This window comes from Ambystoma mexicanum, chromosome 1q, assembly GCF_040938575.1.
Source record: "Ambystoma mexicanum isolate Mex_15411 chromosome 1q, UKY_AmexF1_1, whole genome shotgun sequence".
Lineage (NCBI taxonomy): Eukaryota > Metazoa > Chordata > Amphibia > Caudata > Ambystomatidae > Ambystoma > Ambystoma mexicanum.
In genome coordinates, this window is record NC_090922.1 from 1,219,307,875 (window position 1) to 1,219,324,894 (window position 17,020).

Sequence of the window (17,020 nt, forward strand, 5' to 3'; positions counted from 1 at the left end):
GTTATTAGTATTGTTGTAAGTGTTGTGCACACATTGTTGTAAAGTACTGACTTTCATAATTTAATAAGGTTGTTAATTATGTTACCTTTTGCTATCAACAAATATCTGTAATGTTTCCAAATGTATGAAAAGTCGGATTTACAACCTCTGCTCGCTTCTTCTCCATGCTGGATAACTTTATGAAGAGCAAGGGTTGATTTTAGGGGCGGGGGGGGGGGGGGCAAGTCAAAGTCACCTGAACCAATTGAGGCTTACCAGAGTACTGTGCGAAAAGGAACCACCAAGATGTATTCAATTATTTCCCTTTGAGGAAACAACTGACCATTTATCTGGTTTTCCTGGATTCTCAACATGTTGGAACTAGTGAAACTGGGTGTCAAGTCTAAATCCTTGTGATTCTGTGAAAATGAGAACAATCATAGTCATAGGGCCTCATTAAAAGTTTGGCTGTGTGGAAAAAGTGGCGGTAAACGTGGTGGTAATTCGGTTATCACCACGTTCCCTGAATCGTCAAACTACCAGTTTGCAGGTGGAGGCTGACTGATTTACCTCCAGCCAAAAGCCCCCCCATCAAAAAAAAAGCCGGTATTACCAGCACTGATAATACCAATGGCGGTCCAAGGAATGCAGAATGACCCCTGTTGCCGGCACATGTTATATTCCAGTAAAACCAAGATATCAGGTAACGGTAGGTCTGTTTGCCGGTATCCCACCAGAATTACTGGCAAACATATAATGACCCCCGCCTGATGGCAATAAGATCAACCCCCTTTCTATGGAAAGTTGTCTCTTATGAATAGCCAGAGACCGCCATTTCGTATTTGATGGATTTAGTTTAGAAAAATGTCTGGACCTCCAAAGCTCAATCTCTCTTAAGTAATATTTCTACCACCCTCAATTGGTGTTGCCATTATGAATTACTGTGTGCCATCCGCATACTTGCGTATGGGGGATCAAACTCTGCCAATCAGATTCCAAAGTAGATCTATGAATATAGTAAACAACATGAATAACACAATTGACTCTTGAGAACATTAGGATTTTGCTTCACTTTCAATCCTGACTGGGAGATAAATGAGGAGCAGCAATCAAGCACCCTGCTCTAGATGTCCATGTCTTTCTCCAAGGCATATTGCGCCCTATGTCCCGTCCTGGGAAAGCTACTTGATACGATTGATGAGTTTGTTCCCTTCATAGATGTGGCTCATCGTCCTCACTGGCGAGATCCCACTCTTTGATTAGCTTTAGTGATAATTCTGTCAGCTCACAGATTAGCCACCATTCATGACCTTTTCCCCCAGTGATGAATGCTTGCATTCACAATTATGAATCTCTTTTGTTTTGGAGTATTAAAACCTTGAACCTCATGGACTTGTGTTGCCCAATGATACACCATTCCCGCTTAAATGAGGCACTCTGTGATTTCCATACTCCATTATGCTTCAATGATAAACTACACGTGTTCCTGGGTGATGTGCATTGCGGCTGTAATGATGAGGCCTGAGTATCGACCCAGGGAACTGGCCCTCCCCCTTCCAATGATGAGCATGATACTGCCCTCCCAGGCTATGTTCTTCATGATTTCCAAGTTGGATTTTTTTTACTCACCAGTGATTTACAGCCCGATAAGCTCTGATCCCCCAGCCCGCTCTCAGGAAGAGCATGCTTACTCTGGAGATACAGTCTTTCCGCCTTAATAAGGAACCAAACTGAACACAAGCGGTGAAGTCACACTCCCTACATGATGAGCAATACCCCCCACAAAATAGATGATCTTTTTCAACCGATGAGGTTTTTAGCCTGCCCACTTTTTATGTGAGACCATGTGAGCTTCCTGGTGATAAGAGTATTATACCCTTGCCACAGTGATGAGATATGTACCCCACCAGGTGGGGCAGAAAGAACAAATGTGTTCTGCATCCATCAGCTGTAATACATATTTTAACATGTGTTAATGTTTGTGTATATGAGTTTGCAAAGTTATTGTCCTAAGAGGCTGAGTGTCACAGGTTTCCCCCTTTCTCACCCATTTGTGTTCTTTCTTCGATGGAGTCTTCCTGCGCACGGTACGGGTGTTATATAAGCCCGCGCAAATGTCCTCGGCTTCGAGCGTGCGTTCCGCGATCCGAGTCCTGGATCGTTCAGAATGTCCGGAAATTCCTGGAAACAGTGAAGCTTATACTCGGCAGAGTGTACACGGAGATCCGGGATGAAAAGGGGGGCAAGGGAAAGGAGGAAGGTGGAGCGTTCAAAGGAACCAGGAACAAGAAGTTAACGAGAGCGAGCTTCAGCAGCACACGTCAACCACAGTAAACAGTAGCATTGAGATGTGCAGAGCCGCAGTGGCGTGTACGCTTTATAGAACGTGATGCGTGCGACAAGGAGACTGGTGCGCAGCATTCCGCGTTCGGTGGCCATGTTGGATGTACTGCTGAGTGTAAGCCTCTATGGGTCAGGGACCAGGAAGTCCAGAAGGGATGCGTATGATGGTTCATGACAGCATGCCTCCTCCGAAGGCCTGTTCCTCCAGGTTTTCCGGGGTGTATAAGGTGGTACCTTTTGAGTAATCTGGGGGCATTAAGCTTTGAGAATGGTTCACATGTGCGTTCACTGGGAGGGTACCCCTTCCATTCAACCAGATATTGCAGCTGACCACGTCTGTACCTGGAGTCACATATTCTGGACACTTCATATTCCAGCTGGTCATTGACAATCACTGGTGTAGACCTTGGAGCAGTCCGGGAGGACTGGACGTATGGTTTCAGTAGAGATGTATGAAACACTGTGTGGACTCTCTTCCAGGAGTCTGGTAGTCTGAGTCGGAAGGCCACTGGGTTAATAATCTCCTTTATGAAGAAGGGACCATAGTACCGGGACGCCAACTTATTCGGTTGTAAATGTCGGGGCAGTAGTTTTGAGGATAGCCAGACCTTATCACCTACTGCATAGGAGGGCACTTGTCTTCTTTTGGAGTCTGCATAGAGCTTGGTAGTAGCTCAGGCCTTTTCAAGGTGTTCCTTGGCTTGTTTGTGCACGTTGATGAGGTTTTCAATCCAGGAGTCGAGTGTAGGGACTGGTGTAGGATGTGGAAGCAAGGATGGGAGAACCGAAGGATGGAACCCTTGGTTACAGAAAAAAGGGCTGCTTTTGACAGCCGAGTGATCCGAATTGTTATAGGCGAATTCAGCCATAGGTATCAAAAGTGACCAATCGTCCTGGACCTTGGTGGTGAAACAACGAAGATATTGCTCCAGGGTTTGTTTCACACGTTCAGTATCTCCATTGGTCTGGGGATGATAACCGGAGGAGAGGGCCCGTTGGATTCCTAGTATACGGCATAGGTGTTTCCAAAATTGAGATATGTATTGGGGCCCCCTGTCTGATATGATTTTGGAAGGGAGTCCGTGAAGTCGGAATATGTGTTCCAGGAAGATTCCAGCAAGTTCTGAGGAAGATGGTAGTTTGTATAAGGGCGTAAAATGAGCCATGTGAGTGAATAAGTCAATGGTAACCATGATAGTTGTGTATCCCCTGGAACGTGGCAACTCTACAATAAAATCTGTAGCAATGAATTCCCAGGGCCTTGTTGGTAGTGTCGGTTGGAGTAGGAGGCCCACCGGTCTCTTATTTTCATGCTTGTTTTGACTGCAGATTGCACAGGTTTGGATATAGCATTGGACATCGACTCTCATTTTAGGCCACCAAAACTGCCTTTGTATCAAACGGAAAGTTTTGAAGATGCCATGATGTCCTGAATGGAGGGTCTCGTGCAGAGGTTCATGATCCTTTGTCGCAGTCTTTGTGTGGGAATAACCAGGTCATTGCCTTTAAACAGATACCCATCCTTTGTTCTGAGATTCCATCGATTCTTTCCAGTAAATTACTTCCAGACCTCGGAGGACTGGGTTTGAATTTGAATGTCTTCCAGGAGGCTGATTGCTTGGGCTACAAAAATTGTGTGAGGAAACATCTTGGGAAAGGATCAATCTTCAAGAGTTTCATAGTCGGGACGTTGGGATAAGGCATCAGCGATTATGTTGTGAGTTCCAGGAACATGTTGTATTTGGAACTGATACTGTGCGAAGAAGGCGGCCTAGCGGGCTTAACGACTATTCCTACATTCCAGGGATTGTAGCACTTGAAGATTCCGATGGTCCGTACGGACCTGAATAGGATGTTTTGCCCCCAAAAGTAGATGACGCCACTCTGTAAAGGCTTGACGGATGGCTAACAGTTCCTTTTCTAGGACAAAATAATGAGTCTTGCTGGGAGTTAGGGTTCGCGAGAGATAAGCGATGGGGTGTTCTAATTTGTCCTCGAGTTCCTGCTTGAGAACTGCTCCGATGGCGTAGTTAGAGGCATCAGTCTCCACTATGAAAGGTCGATTGATGTCTGGTTGAGCCAAGATGGGGGCTTGTGTAAACTCTGATTTCAGTCGTTGGAAGGCTTTATCTTGGGCTGCTGACCAGAGAAAGGGAGTATCCTTCTTCAACAGTGTAATGATTGGTTGAACTATCTCCGAGAAGGACGGTATGAATTTACGGTCAAAGTTGGCAAGCCCCAGGAAGGATTGAATCTGTTTCACGGTGGTTGGGACTGGCCAGGATAGTATGGATTTTACCTTTGAGTGGTCCATTCCTATTCCTTCAGGACTGAGGACGAATCCTAGATAATGAACAGTAGAGACATGGAAAAGGCATTTCTCGGGTTTAGCCAGGAGTTTATGTTCACGTAACCGCTGTAGGACTGCCTTAACATGCTCTTCATGCTTGAGATGGTCCTTGGAGTATATTAGAATCCAGGTAAACTATGACAAAGAGAAACAGCATATCGGAGAACACTCGGTCCATGAAACGTTGGAAGACCTCCGGGGCATTGGCAAGTCCGAAGGGCATAACCAAATATTCAAAATGTCCAAAGGGTGTTCTAAAGGCTGTTTTCCATTCGTCACCCTCCTTTATACGGATTAAATGATAGGCACCTCTGAGATCCAGTTTCGTGAAGACTACCACTCCTCTCACCGCTTCCAGGATATCCGAGATTAAGGGTAAGGGATAACGGTCCTTGAGGGTACATTGGTTTAGGCCACGATAATCAAGACAGGGCCTTCGCTCCTTGGTATCTTTTTTGGGAACAAAAAACAACAAAGCTCCTGCTGGAGATTTGGAGGATCGTATGGTGACATTTTCTAGGTTGGTATCCAAGTATTCTCGTAGTGCCTTTTTCTCTGGCTCGGATAGTATGAACATCCTTCCAAAGGGGATTACTGCTGAAGGCTCAGTATCTATAGCACAGTCTTCAGGTCTGTGAGGGGGTAGAGACTGAACGATAGCAGTTAAAAACACATCCGTGTAATCTTGATAGGCCCGAGGAACCTGGATAATATTTGAGACTGTGAATGGGCCTTGCTGTTTTGTGGGCGCGTCTTCTGGGGAGGATGACGAGGAATCCATGGATAGACAATGAGATATACAATGTTCAGAACCAAGAAACAAGGATCCTGCTGCCCAATTGATGTATGGGTTGTGCTTCTGCAACTAGGGCATACCCAGCACCATTGGATAATGGGCAGACTTTATGATGTCAAATCTGATATTCTCTCGATGATGTTTTATGGAGAGCTGGATCTCTTTGGTTTGTAAGGTGATGGGTCCTGAAGAGAAGGGTCTTCCATCGATAGCTTCTACAGGCTGCATGATACCCCGAGTTTCATATGGAATGTGGTGGGTAGTGACCCAATCTTGATCTATAAATATCCCAATGGCCCCACAATCCACCAATGCATAGGGTAGGTTTCTTTCTTAGATGGCGATAGGAAGGCCTGTAAGATCACTAGATTGCTTTGTCCAGGAGAGTTCAAGGATGGAATAGATGTGGAGCAAACATCTCTCTCCCGAAACTGCGCTCCATCCAGGATCGTGAGCTGGCGTTTCCTGAACGACGTGGGGGAGCCAAGGGACATTCTCTCACAAGATGTTTGTCTGTGGCACAATACGCACAGTGTGGATCCGTCGCATTCTTTCTTGCGGGGATATGGGTCCACGGAAGGCCCCCAATTGCATAGGTTCTGGGTCTGTAGAGGGGGCAGAAAATGGCTCAGCTTTAGAGGAAGGTTCTATAGAGCCTTTTTGGCAAGTCATTTTAGTCTTCTTCTTTTCCGCCTTCCTTTCCTGGATGCAGAAGTCTATTTGTAAGGAGAGATCCATAAGAGCCTGGAAGGAACCTGGGCGAGCTACCCTTGCTAGCTCATCTTTGATTTCCTCATTCAATCCTCTTCGAAAAAGGGTAAAGCAGGCCTTTGGGGACCAATCTGCGTCCTTGGCCAGTTGCTTAAAGCGTGTCACATAGGTCAGCATATCCTGGGAACCTTGTTGGAAGTCCAGTAGCCGCTCCTGGGCACTGTAGACCTGTTCTGGGCAGTCAAACATGGCCTTTAAAGCTTGTACAAAACCATCATAGTCATCCAGGAGAGCATCTCCAGAGTTAACCAAGGGCGTAGCCCAAGTTAGTGCACCCTGAAAGATGCGAAATCATAAAGCCCACTTTTACTCTGGGGGTAGAGAAGTAATAGGGCTTAAAAGTAAGGTGGGCTAAACACGAATCAAGGAATCCGCGAAGGTTTCTTGATGAGCCATCATATTTATCCACTATTCCGCCCAGCAATACACTCTCTTTGGTCGCGGAATCACGTGATAGGACTAACTGTTTTAATGCGCCATTCTCGGCCTTGAGATTCTGAACTTCTGTTGTTAAGGGTTCCCCCTTTCTCACCTGTTTGTGTTCTTTCTTCGATGGAGTCTTCCTGCTCACGGTACGGGTCTTGTATAAGCCCGCGCGAATGTCCTCGGCTTCCAGCATGCGTTCTGCGATCCGAATCCTGGATCGTTCTGAATGTCCGGGAATTCCTGAAAACAGCGAAGCTTACACTCGGCAGAGTGTACGCGGAGATCCGGGATAATAAGGAGGGCAAGGGAAAGGAGGATGTGGAGGGTTCAAAGGAACCAGGAACAAGAAGTCAACGAGAGCGAACTTCGGCATCACACGTCAACCACAGTAAACAGTAGCGTTGAGACGTGCAGAGCCGCGAGGGTGTGGCCGCTTTATAGAACGTGATGCGTGCGACACGGAGACTGGTGCGCAGCATTCCGCGTTCGGTGGCCATGTTGGATGTACTGCTGAGTGTAAGCCTCTATGGGTCGGGGCCCAGGAAGTCCAGAAGGGACGAGTCCGATGGTTCATGACACTGCGGGCATAAGACTAAGGTGAGCAATAAATAGTGTGCATGCTCTCCCTCAATGCATAGGCTGATTGCTCCACAAAATAATACCCTATAGCTTTTTAACTTTAAAGAGATATCACTGCCCCCATATCAATATACACTTTGCTGCCCGTATCCATAGCTGAACCAATCCTGCTGCTGTCTCCTCGCTTTTCCACATTTTATTCTCCTCACAGCATCCCACGCCAAGCACCTGAGATGGACCGGATGTTAATGGCCCTAATGGCCACACGGAGGAGCGTTCCTGGCCATAATCTCTCTAAGCACTTGGTGAAGACACTCTGCTTTGCTTGGACCTGCCGCACCGGGAAAGCGGGTTATTACCAGCTCGACACCTCCCTCTGTGTCCATTAACGTCTATAATGGATGACGGGTTCAGGTTGCCGGTCATAGTTAGGAGTTAATCTTAAGATAAGCTTTTGTGCCTTGCCTATGTGAAAGCACAAATGCATTTAATGGCATTGGCATGTATAAGATGTGGGAATGTGTTTAAGCTGGACAAAAGGAAAGACGTTGCTCAGAACATATCAACAAGCACTGGCAATGCCAACAGTTTTTGTTTTTGTGTGGGCATTAGGAAATGCATTTGCCAGTCACTGCCATAATGGTACCACCTGTCCCTAAAATGATAACAGCTGCACAATGTTGTGAGTACCTCGGCATATGATAGCTGTGCCTGGCAAATGCCTATCTAATACCTATGCACAAACCAAAACAGTTGGTTTTGCCAATGCTTGTTTTTAACAGGATTTCAGTAAAAGGGCAAGTATAGTGCTTACAAATAAAGTGGCTGAAGACACGCTTGGTTAAGACAATTATTTTACACCAGTCCTGAAGCTATAGTTGCAATTAAGCTGTTACCTCCCTGAAGACTGCTTTGTCATAACAGTGACAGGCCCTTACAGCACTATGTTTGAAGTTACTGCTTGAATAAAGTAGCTCAAAGAGATCCCAGGAGGATGTGCTTGGGAGGATAGGGGCGGGCAGTGGGTGGGAATGGCCTTAGGGATTAGCCTGGCAATGGGCATTCAATGAGTGGGGAAAAACCAAACAACACCCACAAACTGTGCGCACCGCATAATATCACATCTCCCTTCTAGAATTTGTTTTGGCTTATAGGTGCCACTTTAGCACCACCTTACAGCTAACAGTAAAAACTGCATCAAAACAAAGTATGCAAAGATATGCCAATGGGCACTTTAGGGCTTAAAAAAGACAATTTGGATTGGTTAGAGGAGTAACGCCAGGGATGCATTGTAGTTCTCACTTTGCCTTCCTATTTATCAAATCTTCTACTCAAGCAGACACCCTCAGCCTACACTAAGTTAATTATCCAAATCTGCTTTTCTTGGTCAGCACATACCCCAGTCTCAACCGACTTGGTGCATTTGATCCTCCCTCCCCTCTGTGACCCTCTGTGCACTTGCTCGATCCATATGCACCACACCTGAAGATCGTATGTCTGTTCTCCCTTGTCTTGACCCCTTAAAACTGCAGAATGCTGCCAGGCCTTTTTGCTATCTCCCAAACTGTTAAATGTATGTTTTACTCACTCTGCCTGTGCAGACTATTGTCACCTCAGAATTTCAAGGACTCTGAGCGACTGTTCATTTTTTTCCCTTGTTCCCACCCTCCTTGAGCGCTTTGAAACACTTGCCTGTGTATAGGCACTAAATAAATAAACAATACCATACCATACTGAACTATATGTTCAATTTCGTTCCAATCGATTGTGACTGTCTCCATAAGTAAGCATCGATAATATAACGTTTACGGTCATAATGATTACGAAAAACTTGAGATAGTTTTAACCTACCGTCTAAGACAATTCAATCAGCACATCTTTTTCAATTATTACAATTGGGCACAACTCCTTCAGAACATTGAGGTGGGAATGCTGCTCCTACCTGATTTGCCATGGAATGCAAGGGCTGATCAGTAACTATTGCTGTTGAGGTATACTCTGACCAATATCAAAATGGTGACCCTATATGATGCAAATTGTTATAACCTAGTGGCAAAAGGAAACAACACCCCTATAAGACCCCTTAAAGTTTAAAGCCATGAGGCCATGCATACCAATCACCTATGTATCAAGGGACTGGGTAAACGGGAGACTTCATATCACCGAGTATGTCGGGCATAATTTGGGGTCCAAAAAGAATGATATAGCATTGTGACAAACTCTGTGATCACCTTTCAAGGGATTGAGCTAGTAGACTCTCCTAGGTCACGCATAGAACATCAACCCTGTTGCAAATATACTTGCAAGGTTACTGGGTCCAGCCCAATTTCCTTTCCCAACCCATAATAAATGAACAATTTTGGCAATGTGTAGAACCTTAAAAGGTTGATGAGGAAGGGATATATTGTCATTGTTTTGAAGTACCTTTAAAACAAATGTGAATCAGAGCTAAAAAGAAGGGTACACAGTCATCCGGTAGTGACTGCCATATTGAGGACATTCTAATTGCTGCCTTTGAGACACAGCAGCAAGAAGCTACACTCGTAAGCGGTAAGACTGGGTCGAAGGAAAACAAGTACATCAGGGCAATAACCAGAATGAAGAGGGTGGTCGCGAGGAGAGTTAATGGGTATCTCCTTTGTGTTCAGATAACACAGTGAGGCACCAAAAATGTGGGGATGGGGAGGAAACCGCAGCAGCATGCAACAACGAGCAAAAGCGACGGCATGCCGACGGAGAGCACCAAACTGCAGAGACACAGAAACTAAGCAGTGTGCAACAACGAGCAAGAGCGACGGCATGCCGATGGAGAGCACCAAACTGCAGAGACACAGAAACAAAGCAGTGTGCAACAACGAGCAAGAGCGACGGCATGCCGACGGAGAGCACCAAACTGAAGGGACACAAAAACAAAGCAGTGTGTTGACAATGACTGGTATGATTATCCTGACCCAAACAAATACCTAAATGACAGCAACTATATATCCCTAGTGCACACCGAATTTATACTTGGCATACTGGTTTTAACTGCCAAAAACAAAAGTAAACAGAGGGTACAATTAACCATCATGAACGTTTTTGGTTCTACATCTATTGGCTGAAAATCAATGGTGTAAACTTCATTGTGTGGGCATAATGTGGCACTAAATACATATTTTATCTTTGACGGAGGTCTGGCATAACATTTTTACATCTCCCAGAATAACAATTAAAATTGCGCTAGTTCAGTTTTTGGACTCCTTATTCAAAACACACTGATCTTGACAAAAATGGTGAAACTGTTTAAATTCAAAATATAAGCTCTGAACATAATATATATATTGATGCTGGACTTATACATTTTGCAGTTCAGTTTGAAATGATTGACCATGTGAGTGAGTATTAGTGTATCTTTTTGTGAGCGCTCTAAAATGGATGGAAGTTACGAAATATTGTAAAATAGGTTTTTAGATATTGATTGATTTAGATGTTATTTTGAATTGTAAATTGTGAATTTTCAAAGGTTGAAACAAATTCAGCCAAACAAAATAAAATATATATATTCACTGAAAAAACTTTGTTAAAGGGACATTATGGTTAAGTTGGAATAATAAAAACCTATGAAATTCAAAGAACAAACTTTGTTAAACGGACGTTATGGTTCCAACTAAAACCGAAAAACCCCTGAAATTTGCTAGTTATGGTAAGCTAAGCAACCATAAATCGCGCCACCACCGTGCACTGCTAAGACTAACACCCAGGACATCAACAATGACATGGATGAGCCAAAGTCGCCGGTTGAACGCCTGAGAACTCCCTCAGCTGCAGAAGTGCTTCAGGGCCAGATGTGTTTTTGAGAAAACAAGGTTTCCATTTGCATGGACTAACCGAGCTGGGGCTGCCAAATGGGCTATGTAAGGACAGGGCATTGTATCTCCCCAGTCTTGCATGGACAGCTAGGGTACTGCACCCCAAAACATGCCAAATGGGCACTATTGTATACCTCCTTGCTGGATAGGGCCTGGGAAGTGAAATCCTACAACTCAGCATGTCGGTCTGGACTCAGAAAGGAGTGTTTGATTGACACCTACACCTGCTTACTGGTTCCACCTTATATGGTGCATTGGATGGCCATCCAGTAGATTGAAAGCTGGAGCCTGAAGCTACAGTGATTTTGAGAAGGTATGGTGTGTGTGCGTGTATGCCTGTGTGAAAGTGACTGCAGTGTGTATGTGCATGCAGGTATGAGTATTATGTGTGACAGTGTGCATAGGGGTGGTGAATTTCACTGGGAAAGAATGAATGTGTGTGAATGCAGCAGGGCTAGGGACTGGTGAATGCGAGTGATAATAAATGTATGCCTGTCAATGTAGAAAGGATGGAAAGAGAGGCAGCGATAAACTGGGGTGACCAGAGGAACCAGTGCAAGGCCTAGGAAGAAGGAGGAGTTCTACAAGAAAGGACAAGCCAGAGCGGCGCAAGTGGGGTTGGAGGAGCGGTGCACACTAGCATGGAACAGGTTTCCTTGAACTGCCATAATATTATTATTGGCATTATGGACAAAGCAAAAGTGAGTCTTTTTAAAGGGGGACACTTGCATACATGGGCAGCGCCATCATGGAATGTTTTCTTGCAGTCACAGGGAATTATTACTGCATTATAAGCAAAGTCAATGTGAGTGCTCTTACATGGGGATACTAGTCTACATGGGCACAGCCAGCATCAACATTTTTGATTTAAGTGGTATAACCTTATTACCATTATTCCTAAAGCCAAAGTGACTCTCTTTACACGAGGAAGCAGCCCGATATAGGCAAGCCATCAAAAACATTTTTTCTTTAAGTGGCATGATATTATTACTGCCATTTTGGGCAAAGCCAAAGTGAGTATTGTTACAAGAGGATACTGGCCTACATGGGCACAGCCAGTATAGACACCTTTTCTTGAGGTGGCATGGTATTATAAACAAAGCCAACATAAATGTTCTTATGTGGGAGTACTGGCATACACGGCAATACTTTCATATATTGGCACAACCAGCATGGACATGTTTTTTACAATAGTATTATGGGTAAATCCAAAATGACAGTGTTCGTATGTGGAAATATTGGCTTTTATTGACAACGTCAACATGAACTGGCTTTCTTAGCAGAGCCAGTATGACTGTGTTCTTATGTGGCAACATATTGTCACAGAATGCCTCAAAAACACACCGAAGACAGAGCAGGGAGGTATATTTTGAGAATGGTAAAGGAGCTTGCTGAAGTCCATCCCTCTTTGTCTTGTCTGGTGCGGGCCATTCACTCATTATCCTAGGTTTCCCTCAAGCTCAGGCTTGAATCTAGGAATTAGTAACCCCGCTATCTAAGAAGCGGTCTGTCTGGCTCTGATGGCAAATTCAATTTATTTCTACTTCACTCTGGGAACAATCTAGGCGGTCCCTAACCTAAGGTCCCTAATGCAGTATAATGCAAGGATTGGTGACTTCCAGACACTCAGGCCTTACTTGGTCCTGTCCTTATGCACCCTTCTTTTCCTCTCCATATGTCACTCTATCTCACTCCCTTTCCTCCTCTTACTCCTTTCCCTACTACTCCCCTCCCTCACACTTTCTCTTCTCTCCCTCCAATCTTCCTCTTTCTACCAACTACTTCCACCCTCTGATCTTACTCTCTACTACTCACTCTCTCTCCCCACTCTCCTCCACACCAATACTACTCTCCACACCATAATTCGAGATGTGTCTATACTATTGCTTCCCCTCTACTATGAGGTCTCTTCCCCTCAAAACCATTAGAATTCACCCACAACTTCACTCACATTTACTCTCCTTTCACTTCCACAGTCAACTTCCCATTCACGCCCTGCTCTCCATTAGTTCCACTCACACAACTTGCTCACACACTGAACCCAAAGTAACACTCTCTCCCACAAACCAATATCTCACCTTACATGCTCCTTTAGCAATCCTCTTACACATGCTTCTGCACTGTCCTTCCTCCACTTGGTATATTGGTCTTGCTTCTTGCACACCAGTCCCCGGCTCTAGGCTATGGTGGCCCGCTGCAGTAAGAAGCAATACCAATGTCACAGTTCATCTAAGGGATTTCTGGAATGTATGGGATGCCGGTATGACAGGGTTAGCGCTCTGCGGCCCGTCACAGGTAAGCATATTGTCTTTGTGGGTAAGCACGTTACGTTACAATGGCTGGAAAGCAGAATGGAGTGCTCTGTGTATGCTGGAGTGGTTATTCTCTTGTGTTTCTGTGTCACGTTTCAGCTTATTTCTGTTGGGCTGCCATTCGGGTTATTCTGAGGCCCTGAAAGTCTTCCTGGTCTCTCCCTTGGTCAGATTGCTTCCCTGATTTTCCACCACTAGGCATGCTGGTCGTTAAAGTCCTATGGGACAAGAAAGAGACTGTACCAGCATTGTGCCGTTCAAGCACGGGGCAAGAAAAGATGGTACTCATTTCAAACATGCAGGCACCAGTAGAAAGAAGAATGGCTGGGGCCCTCCTAACTCCTACATTGTGCCTATGCGCAGGACCAGCACTGGAGAAAACCCTGGTAGGCCTCCTACCCCAGTCTGAAAAGGGACCCCATCCCCTCTTGACAGGGTCAGATCCATGACCTTGTCACAATATATGTTGACAAATATTGGCACGTTCCTGTCTTACAGTATTAATACTGCCATTATTGGGCCCAGCCAGCATGAAAATATGTTATTACGCCAGCAGAACACTGGCATATGCTGTGTGCAAAGGCATCATGAAAGTGAACTGGAAACTGCTCATCTGCATTGTTGATGATTTGGCATCTGTAGGTTTTATTTTACTTGTGTTAGCCTCCTAAACCGATCTGAAATTCTATGGCTTTTCACCCAATTCTTCACAAAACGTGTTTTTGTAAAATGCAGCATTTTCACCGGGCTCTCTGTGGTTGGTTGGCGCTCCATCGGCATGCTTAGTCGCTCGCACGCATCCATGGGAAATATTTACACCTGTCCACTCCTTCTAAGAAGGAAAACCTGTGATTTCATCATGATGAGGAAGAACGCCAATATGAGATGTGGGGCTCAGCACACAATTCTTGCTGAAGACTGTGCTGCTGGTTAAATGGTGTGGCCTGGGGACTGATCTGCGGAACGTCAACACAACTGCAATCTTATAGTCCTACACCAGGGAGGAAGAGCAGCTAATGTAGCAGGTCAATCAAGTGGACATCACAGAGTGCTGACCAAAACAGCTGCAAAATATAAAATGTGCACCCAGGCAATAACCGCGTTTGCTGTCTGAAATGCGGGATCAGCCAGAAAAATGTGATATTACGAGCTGCAGCTGCAAATCACTAAGAAAATCAATAGATCACAAAATAGCACTAGGTGTTGCGGATGTTTTACACTACAGAATGAAATGTATTTCCATCAGAGAATTGTCTGAAGGAGGTAAGCATGCATTCCTCATTGAGAGTGGTATATCCCGTGTTTGCAGGATATCTCGATTGATGCAATACATCTCCAGTGTTTGTGTATTTAAATATTTCTGGGCGGACATGCGGTGCAGAGGAAACCAGTGGGTGTTGAACAAAGCAGGAAGTAGACAATTCTACACAAATAGTATTCGGAACATTGTAAAACGTTGGAAGTGCAGCGAGGCAGGCGTGCAGGCTTTTATAAGTAATCGGTAGGGATACAGGGAAACACGCATTGTACAATTGGTACAGCAAACACCTTGTTTCCCAAGAAGGCACAGGTGCAAACCATGGAACTGATGGACAGGAGGCCCAGGAATCATCATCCAAGCAACACTTAGATGCAGACATCCAAGTTTATAGAGGTGGGGGGCACTTGACCTTGAGCATAGTGGGGGCAACAAAAGATTGAAAGCAGCTTGGCCATGAAGTTAAATGGGTGGAGGAGGAGGGAGGGGGTGCTACATCTCCTAATGTAATTAAAATGTGGGAAGCAATGTCTTTTGGTTTTAGGCTGATTGATGGTGTGGCCACCAGTCTGCCAACGTTTGTCATGTACATGTCATGTACATCGACTGGACTCAGTAGGTCATTCCATACATGAATGGTGCTCTCATCCTTCTGCATTAAAAGGAGTGCAATGCAAAATGATTCGCAAAGCATGGCATTGTGTGTGCACATGTTCCATGCAACATTTTAAGTAGCACAAGCACCCACGGCCTCCGCGGAGGCTCTGGTGCTATGAAATGGAGCGGGAGCTGCACAATTACTGCTTCCATAGCTACCCTACCCCCACGGCCCCCAACCTGAGGAGAAGTGCTCACGGTGTCACCATGCTGTGGAAGGGGCCCGGCATGGCAGAGGGTACAATGAAGAGGACCGGAGGGCCTGATGAGAGGCAGGCGCTACATACATATTGCCACATGGCAAAATGCTAGGACAAGCAGGACAAGCAGCTCAAGACTCGTGAGGATGCTGATCAAGCGCTCTATGCAGTGCCCAGAGGGGGCGAGCAACATGACATGTGGGCATGTAAATCACCTTTTAAATCCTGTGTCCGTATGAATATACAGTGCTTCACTACCTTTGGGTCAGGACATGCTTTAAACGTTCTACAAATAAAAAGGGAGAGGGAGCACAGAACTCAGGGACAGGGGGCGGGGGGTCAACCAAGAGAAGTGGCAGCATATATAACACAGCACGAAATGTGATGGTGGAACAGAAAGCCCAGGTGTCAGGAGGGATGGGGGGAGAGAAGACAACTCAGGGAGAATCAAAAGAGTATAGTTCCCCAAGCAGAAGGCAAAGACCCTTACACAGGGAAACGTCTGGAAAGGGGCACCGAGGGTGGCGTTGGGGTCCGAACACGGGGAAATGTGGTCATCACGACCATGTCCAAAAATAGACATCGTTAACCATGAGCGAGTAAGGGTCGGTAAAGGATTCGGTCCCATCTGGTTTCTTTACACATTGGCAACTGTTCCTGGAAAAAAGCATTCTTTCCTCGAAGTGTCCTTTAACTGGATGCGTCACTCCAAGTGCCTCCTGCAGTATGCTCAGCATGGTGTGTACTCCTCATTGGCTGACACTGCGTGTCCACCCTCCTGCAACACAAAAGCACACATAAAGGCACTTATCTTGGGTATTCAAGACACCTAATCCGGCATGATGATGTCAGAACGCTGACCCCTGACCGGAAAGTTCCAGGGATGATTAAAAATGAAAACGAAGATGGCTGCCTGAGGTTTTATACCCCTCCCCTATCAGACCATATGATCAGAAGGCAGAACCGGTTATCCATCCGGAAGGAGGAGGACACAGACTAGTAAACCACTGAGGCCAATAAGAACATGTCAAGGGAGTCCCCACCAATGGAGACTGGTATGAGAAGGTGAAGTGACACAGGAAAAAGGCAGAAGATCTGGAGACCTGGAAGGGGCAAGGGAAAGATGGATCCAGGTGATCGAGGCATTGAGGAGATCATGCCATGTGAGTGCTTTGATACCCCCTGACTTTGGTGGCGTTGGACACAGCTTGAGGACTAAACAGGAGAGCCCAGATTGTTGGAGCGGTTATGGAGATCATGGTGGGAAAGCAGCGAAGAGCGCAAGAGAGAGTCACCAAGTGTCTGAGGGATGTGTTCATGGCTGCCACAAAAACAGCTAGAAGTCCTGGGAGCAGTGAAGAGATATAACAGACATCAGGCGAGTGGAGCAACGTGACATGAGAAGACAGAGAGGCTGCCTATGTTGGTCATGCATGGCATGGCCCAAGGCAGCAATGCAAAGGTAACCGAGGAACAAGTTAAGTGGAGGGATGAGCCTGGA

The 17,020-nt window shown here is 45.6% G+C and overlaps 1 protein-coding gene across 4 annotated transcripts in view; it reads right to left on the bottom strand.

Annotated features, from left to right (window-relative positions):
• The window catches only part of DNAJC6 (DnaJ heat shock protein family (Hsp40) member C6), a 564,838-nt gene that overhangs the window by 292,547 nt on the left and 255,271 nt on the right, over positions 1 to 17,020 (bottom strand). The window lies entirely within an intron of this gene.